Below are 8,470 nucleotides of genomic sequence, written 5' to 3' on the forward strand. Positions count from 1 at the left end.
TCATAGTATCTTTGGATAAGGGCATTGCCTGATTTAGCTGTACCTGTAATTATTTTCTCCTGCTGTTTGATTATTTTTTGCAGGTGCAAATAAACAGCAACAATCTTCTGGAAAGCATAAAGCAAATACTTACATCTGACACCTGGCTGTGAATTATAATCATTTGGAAAATCAGCCTCTGTTCATGTGCCCTATTCCTATTTAAGTTGGTTAAATGGAGTTTTTATTTTAAAGGCGCTTTTCAGTCATGACCTTTAATGACAAACCTTAGGCCAACATAGATTGATTATGGCTGAGTTACAGTGTGCCCCTACAGCATTAAGAATGGAAATGCTGACTGTGTGTGGCTTTAGTGTAGCCAAGCTGGCCAATGCAGCACTTTGTACTTCACAAAAAGGTTTCACCAGCATTTGAAACTGAAGGAATTATTGAGAATTTCTTCATTATTTGGAGATGATTGCACAGACAATTCACTTTCTACTTGGAATATCTTTCATAAAACCAGATAATTTTTTTAGGTTGATAATGAAATAGAAATTTGCAAATTTCTTTAAATCCTCTTTTGCCATTTACTCTGTGACTTTGGCAAAAAATCTTAAGTTCTTAGAACCTCAGTTTCCTCAATCGAATAATTAAAGTAGTATAATGCATAATGTACTGTATGATAGAAAATTGCTGGGGCACCTGGATGGCTCAGTTGGTTAAGTGTCTGACTTTGGCTCAGGTCATGGTTTCACTGTTCATGAGTTCAAGCCCTACATTGGGTCTCGGCTGTCTGCATGGAGGCCTCTTCGGATCCTCTGTCTCCCTCTCTCAGCTCTTACCCAGCTCACGTACTCTTTCTCTCTCAAAAATAAAATAAAACATAAGAAAAATTAAAAAAAAAAGAAATTTGCCTTGCAGGGTTAGTACAAGATTTAAATTAAGGCCATATACATGTATATTCATATGCATCTAGCATAATATATGTTCATTTCCCTTTACTTCCTAATTCTGACTTCCACTTGTCATTTGCTCAAGGCATTAATTTTTTTAAGATTTTATATATATATATATATATATATATATATATATATATATATACATACACACACACACACATATATACATACATACCACATCTTCTTTATCCATTCATCAGTTGATGGACATTTGGGCTATTTCCATAATTTGGCATTTGTAGATAATGCTGCTATAAACATGAGGGTGCATGTATTCCTTTGAATGACTATATTTGTACTGTTTGGGTAAATACCTAGGAGTATAGTTGCTAAATTTCAGGGTAGTTCTATTTTTAACTTTGTGAGGAACTTCTGTACAGTTTTCCAGAGTGTCTGTACCACGATGCATTCCCACCAACAGTGCATGATGGTTCCCCTTTCTCTGCATCCTCGCCAACACCTGTTGTCTCTGGTGTTGTTCATTTTAGCCATTCTGACAGGTGTGAGGGAATTGTAGTTTTGATTTACGCTTCCCTGTTGATCAGTGATGTTGAGCATCTTTTCATGTGTCTCTTGGCTACCTGTAGATCTTCTTTGGAAAAACATTTATTAATGTCTTCTGCCCATTTTTTAATTGAATTATTTGTTTTTTGGGGTGTTGAGTTTTATAATTTATTTGTACATTTTGGATATTAACCCTTTATCAGATATGTCATTTGCAAATATCTTCTCCCATTCTGTAGGTTGCACTTTAGTTTTGTGGATTGTTTCCTTTGTTGTGCAGAAGCTTTTTATTTTGATGAGGTCACAATAGTTTATTTTTGCTTTTGTTTCCCCTGCCTCTAGAGATGTATGTAGAAATAAGTTGCTACAGCCGATGTCAAAGTTGTTCCTGCCAGTGTTCTCCTCTAGGATTTTGATGGTTTCCTGAATCAAATTTAGTTCTTTAATCCATTTTGAATTTATTTTGGGGTATGGTATAAGAAAGCAGTCCAGTTTCATTCTTTTGCATGTTTTTGTCCAGTTTTGCCAGTAGCATTTGTCGAGGAGACTTTCTTTACCCCAATGGATATTCTTTCCTGCTTTGTCGAAACTTAATTGACCATATAGTGGGTTTATTTCTGGGTTTTCTATTCTGTTCCATTGATCTATATGTCTACTTTTGCACCAGTACCATGCTGTTTTTAATCGTTACAGCTTTGTAATATAATTTGAAGTCCAGAATTGTGATGCCTCCAGCTTTGCTTTTCTTTTTCAAGATCACAGTGGCTATTTAGGGTCTAATGTGCTCCCATACAAATTTTAGGATTGTTTGTTCTAGTTCTGTTAGAACTAGAACTAAATGCTGTTAGCATTTTGACAAGGAGTGCATTAAATGTGTGGATTGCTTTGGGTATTCCATGAGCATGGAATGTCTTTCTATTTCTTTATGTCATCTTCACTTTCTTTCATCAGAGTACAAGTCTTTTACCTCTTTGATTAGGTTTACTCCTAGGTATCTTGTTTTCTGGTGCCGTTGTAAACGGGATTGATTCCTTAATTTCTATTTTGTTGCTTCATCATTGGTATATAGAAATGCAACGGATTTCTGTACATTGATTTTGTGTCCTGTGACTTTACTGAATTTGTGTATCAGTTCTAGCAGTTTTCTGGTGGAGTCTTTCAGGTTTTCTGTACAGAGTGTCGTGATGTCTGCAAAGAGTGAAAGTTTTACTTCTTCCTTGCCAATTTGGCTCCTTTTTATTTCTTTTTGTTGTCTGATTGCTGTAGCTAGGATGTCCAGTAGTATGTTAAATAACAGTGGTGAGGGTGGACGTTACTGACTTGTTCCTGACCGTAGAGGAAAAGCTCTCACTTTTTTTCCATTGAGGATGATATTAGCTGTCAGTATTTCATACATGGCCTTTATGATTTTGAGGTATGTTTGCTCTAAACCTAGTTTCTTGAGGTTTTCCTTTCTCACAAATGGATGCTTTACTTTGTCAAATGCTTTTTTTTTGCATCTAATTAAATGATCATATGATTCTTACCCTTTTTTTATTAGTGTGGAGTAATACTGTTGATTTGTGAATCTTGAACGACCCTTGCAACCCAGGAATAAATCCTACTTGATCCTTGTGAATAATTATTTTAATATATTGTTGGATTTGGTTTTCTAATATTTTATTGAGATTTTTTGCATCCATGTTCAGCAGGGATTTTGGCCTGTAGTTCTCTTTTTTAGTGGTTTCTTTATCTGGTTTTGGTGTTAGGGTGACGCTGGCCTCATTGAATAAATTTGGAAAATTCCCTTCCTTTTCTATTTTTTGGAATAGTTTCAGATGAAATGGTATTAACTCTTCTTCAAATGTTTGGTGGAATTCACCTTTGAAGTCATCTGGCCCTGGATTTAATATTTGTTGAGCGTTTTTTGATTACAGATTTAATTTATTTGCTGCTTTTCTGTCTGGTCACATTTTCTATTTTTTCCTGTTTCATTTTTGGTACTTTCCATGTTTCTAGGAATTCATCCATGTCTTCCACATTGTACAACTTGTTGGCATATAGTGGTTCTTTTCATTGTTATTCCTATAATATTCTCTTAATTGTATTTCTGTGGCGTTGGTTGTTATCTCTCCTCTCTCATTTGTGATTTTATTTATTTGGTTCCTTTCTCTTTTCTTTTTGATAAGACTGGTTGGGGTTTAACAATTTTATTAATTTTTTCAAAGAAGCAACACCTGGCTTCATTGATCTTTTCTGTTTTATAGTTTCTGTATCATTTACTTCTGCTCTTTTTTTTTTAACATTTATTTATTGTTGAGAGACAGAGAGACAGAGCAAGAGCAAGGGAGGGACAGAGAGAGAGGGAGACACAGAATCTGAAGCAGGCTCCATGCTCTGAGCTGTCAGCCCAGAGCCCAATGAGGGGCTCGAACTCACAAACCGTGAGATCATGATCTGAGCTGAAGTTGGCCGCTTAACCAACTGAGCCACCCAGGTGCCCCACATTTATTTCTGCTCTAATCTTTATTATTTCCTTCCTTCTGCTGGATTTAGGCTTCATTTGTTGTTCTGTTTCTAGCTCCTTTAGGTTTAAGGTTAGGTTGTTTATATGAGATTTTTCTTCTTAATGTAAGCCTGTATTGCTATATACTTCCCTTGTAGGGCCGCTTCTGCTGCATCCCAAAGGTTTTGGACTGATGTGTTTTCATTTTCATTTGTTTCCTGTGTATTTTTATTTCTTCTTTGATTTCCTGGTTGACCCATTCATTGTTTAGTAGCATGTTGTTTATCTTGCATGTATATGTGGTCTTTCTAGATTTTTTCTTGTGGTTGACTTCTAGTTTTATAGAGTTGTGATCAGAAAAGTTGCATGATATGATTTCAGTCTTTTTGTATTTGTTGAGACCTGTTTTGTTATCTTAAATGTGATCTGTTTTGTTGAATGTCACATGTGCACTTGAAAGGAATGTGTATCCCACTGTTTTAGGATGGAATGTTCTGAATATATCTGTTACGTCCATTTTTGTCCAGTGTGTCATTCAAAGCCCTTGTTTCCTTGTTGATTTTCTTTTTAGATGATCTATCTATTGATGTAAGGGAATGTTAAAGTCCCTTAGTATTACTGTATTATTATCAATGAGTTCCTTTACGTTTTTATAAATTGTTTTATATATTTGGGTTCTTCCATGTTGGGTGCATAAATATTTACCATTGTTATATCTTCTTGTTGGATTCTCTCCTTTATGTTTATATAATGTCTTCTTTGTCTGTTTTTACAGGCTTTTTAAAAAATTCCAATTAGTCTGATATAAATATTGTTATCAGGTGTTATACCTTCCCCATTTTGTTTTTTTTTAATAGTTTTGATTATTCCAAATAGCTATTTCATATAATTTTTAGTATTCATTTCCCAATAGCTATAAACCAACCTCTGGGACTTTTATGGGAATTGCATTGAATATATTAGACACATTTGAGGAGAACTATCTAACATGAATTCCTGTAATCCATGAAGTTGGAATATTTCTCTCATACTTGCTCTTAAAAATATTTTTAGTTGGGTTTGTACAGGGCTTGCGTTTTTGTTAAATTTAATGTTTTGCTTTCTTTTATGATATCATTTATCAAGAATGGGCTTTGAATTTTGTCAAACGATTTTTCTTGTGTCTGATGGGATGGTCTTACTAGTAATGTTTTGTAATTTTTTTGTGTTAAGTTCTTGCATATCTTTCCTTACTAGTATTTTGAGTTTCTAAATAGCCTTTTGATTTTATAATATCTATGATGTTATTATAAATGGCATCACTTCTAAGTTTTACATTCTTTTTTTTAGTTTTTGATATATAAAATATATACATATATAGTCTCTATATACTGACATTTCTTCATCATTTTATCAGTGCTTTAATATTATTAATCTTTGCAATAAACAAGTTTTTCATTATTTGCCATAGAATGTTTTTATTTTCTATTTTATTGACTTCAACTCTACTCTTTATTATTTTCTTCTTTTGTATTACTTAGGATCAACCTGCTGGTGTTCTCGGATGCAAACTTCTATACTCGTTTTTCAGCCTTACCTTTTTCCCTAAATATGCATTCAAGGTTATGTGTTTTCCTATGTACAACTTTATCCACATCTTGAAAGATCTATGTGATATATTCATTATTGTCTAGGTAAAATTATTATGTTTTTACGTTTTATTAATTTTGAGAGCGAGAGAGAGTCACAAGCAAGGTAGGGGCAGAGAGAGAGGGAGAAAGAGAAATCACAAGCAGGCTCCGTGCTCAGCAAAGAGCCTGATGCAGGGTTCACACCCACCTACCATGAGATCATGACTTGAGCTAAAATCAAGAGTTGGACACTCAGCTAACTGAGACACCCAGGCACCCTGCTTAAAATTATTAAAAAATTTTTTTCATTGAACACATGGCTTATTTGCAGCATGTTTCTTTTTAAAAAAAAATTTTTTTTTTCAACGTTTATTTATTTTTGGGACAGAGAGAGACAGAGCATGAACGGGGGAGGGGCAGAGAGAGAGGGAGACACAGAATCGGAAACAGGCTCCAGGCTCTGAGCCATCAGCCCAGAGCCCGACGCGGGGCTCGAACCCACGGACCGCGAGATCGTGACCTGGCTGAAGTCGGACGCTTAACCGACTGCGCCACCCAGGCGCCCCTGCAGCATGTTTCTTAATTTCCAACCCCTTAGGTATGTTCTACTTAACATTTTTAAATTAATTTAAAGATTAATTCTATTGGTGTCAGAGGATATAGTCTTTTTTATTTCAGAAGATATAGTCTTTTTTTTATTGAAGTGCACTTCACATATATGAAATTAGTTTCTGATGTATGACATTGTGATTGGACAGTTATATATATTATGACATAATCCCTATGATTAAATGTAGTTACCATCTGTCACCAAAGTTATTATAATATTGACTATATTCCCCATGATGTACTTTTCATTGCCTTTCTAGTGTGTTTTGCATATCTAAAGTTTTTGAATTTTTTATTTTATTTTATTCTTTTATTTAGAGAGAGAGAGAGAGAGAGAGAGAGAGGCAAAGAGAGAGAATCCCAAGCAGACTCTGTGCTGACGGTTCCGCACTGTCAGCGCTCGACCCTACAAACTGAGAGCTTGTTATCTGAGCTGAGATCAAGAGTCTGATGCTTAATGGACTGAGCCACCCAGGCGCCCCTACATGTCTAAAGTTTTTTAATTTGATGAATTCCTATTTATCAATTCTTTTCTTTTATTGGTCATGCTTTTTTTTATATGGTCAATAGTTACACTGAACAGTTTAGTGGGTTACTTTAGTGGTATTACAGCATCATTTATTGTAAATAACAAGTTTTCTTCATTTTATTATGTTTACACATTTAAAAAAATCATTCAACATTTGTCTTTTTTCAAATTTTGGGCTGTGTCTTCACTTTTATTTGTCTGTTTTTAAACCCTTTTCTAATATTAAACTTTCTTGAATTCTCCAGCTTTATGTTAATAATTCAAATTATGTATGTACTTTAGCTTTGTAGTCTTTAAAATGATTCTTTTGGCTTATCTACCTCCTTTTCTATTTCATGTTCATTTTTTAATTTTTTTGCTTTAAATATTTCTTTGTGGGAGAGGACAGCACAGTTCTACTCAAGAGTATAATTTTTACAGTTTTGAAGACTTTCTTTCTTTTTTTTTACACCTATTATGCCATGAATTCATAGTGAATGGGTTCCAGTAGCTCAGGCTCCTTCCCACTGATTCTTATAATGTGTGCTTCTCTGGGTGGGGCAGGCTGATGCTTTAGTTGAATCCAAGTAACTTTCTCTTTGGTTTCCGTGTTCTTCTGATCATTTTCCTTCACAAGCTTCAGGAAGCTCTCTTGGCTCTTTGAGTATTTAATATGCTCAATGTGTATATTAATTTTCTTGGCAAGAATCTTGCCCTTCACAAGTTTGTTCACAACAATGTCAAGAGCATGCTGCGTAACTTTGTAGTTTTGCCATGGTAACTTTTGTGGGGCATTCCTTTTGGAACATTGTCCATTACCTTGATGTATACAATATCACCTTCTTTGTAGATTTGCATGTAATTAGCCAAAGGAACAACTCCACCATTTCTAAAAGGCCTGGAGAACATACAGTGGGTACCTCTCCTTTTTCCTTTTATGTTGTTCATTTTGGCGAATTACTGGAAGATGGAAGTTCCAAATGAAAGGAAGCTCTTGTAAATTTTCATTCAAGCGTCTTTACAGATACAAATTAACCTTGCTAGGATTGCATTAGATATATCAATTTATAGAGAATGTTTATGTCAAGAAAATTGAGTTCTTATATGAATTTTCATATTATAGAAACATAAAATGTCTGTATTTACATTTATTTAGGGTTTTAAAATTTTCTTTCAGTTTGTTTTGTAGGTTTCTGCATACTTTTCTTATATCTATTTACTTAGATTTATTCCCAATAATTCATTTTTTGAATCTATTTCAAGTGGTACTTAATATTTTCTCATTCTTCATTGCTATTATAGAGAAGTAAAATTGATTTTTGCATGTTGATTTTGTTTCTTTTGAACTAGCTATATTTGATACTTCTCAGAACATTTTTAGATATTTTGTGATTTTCTATGTATATAGTCATATCATCTAAATAGGGGAGGTTCAATACTTTGAACTTAATGGGCAAGATAAATGATAAATGAACATCTCTTGGTCATTGATATCTAATTTAATACCATTCTGGATATTAATGATTATATGATGAATCTTTTAGAATTTATTGAGGGGTGCCTGGGTGGCTCAGCTGGTTAAGCGTCCAACTTCAGCTCAGGTCATGATCTCACAGTTCATTGGTTTGAGCCCCGTGTCAGGCTCTGTGCTACAGCTCAGACCCTGGAACCTGCTTCAGACTCTGTGTCTCCCTCTCGCTCTGCCCCTCCCCTGCTCACGCTCAGTCTCTCTCTCTCCTTCAAAAATAAATAAACCTTAAAAATTTTTTTTAGAATTTATTGAGAATTGTTTCCTTGGCACAGAATATGATCT

At 34.4% G+C, this 8,470-nt stretch overlaps 1 pseudogene; it reads right to left on the minus strand.

The window, feature by feature from the left end:
* Nucleotides 1–7,132: 7,132 nt before the first annotated feature.
* On the minus strand, nucleotides 7,133–7,608 carry LOC109496593 (annotated as a pseudogene).
* Between the last annotated feature and the right edge of the window lie 862 nt (nucleotides 7,609–8,470).

The sequence above is a fragment of the Felis catus genome, chromosome X, assembly GCF_018350175.1.
Source record: "Felis catus isolate Fca126 chromosome X, F.catus_Fca126_mat1.0, whole genome shotgun sequence".
Taxonomy (NCBI): domain Eukaryota; kingdom Metazoa; phylum Chordata; class Mammalia; order Carnivora; family Felidae; genus Felis; species Felis catus.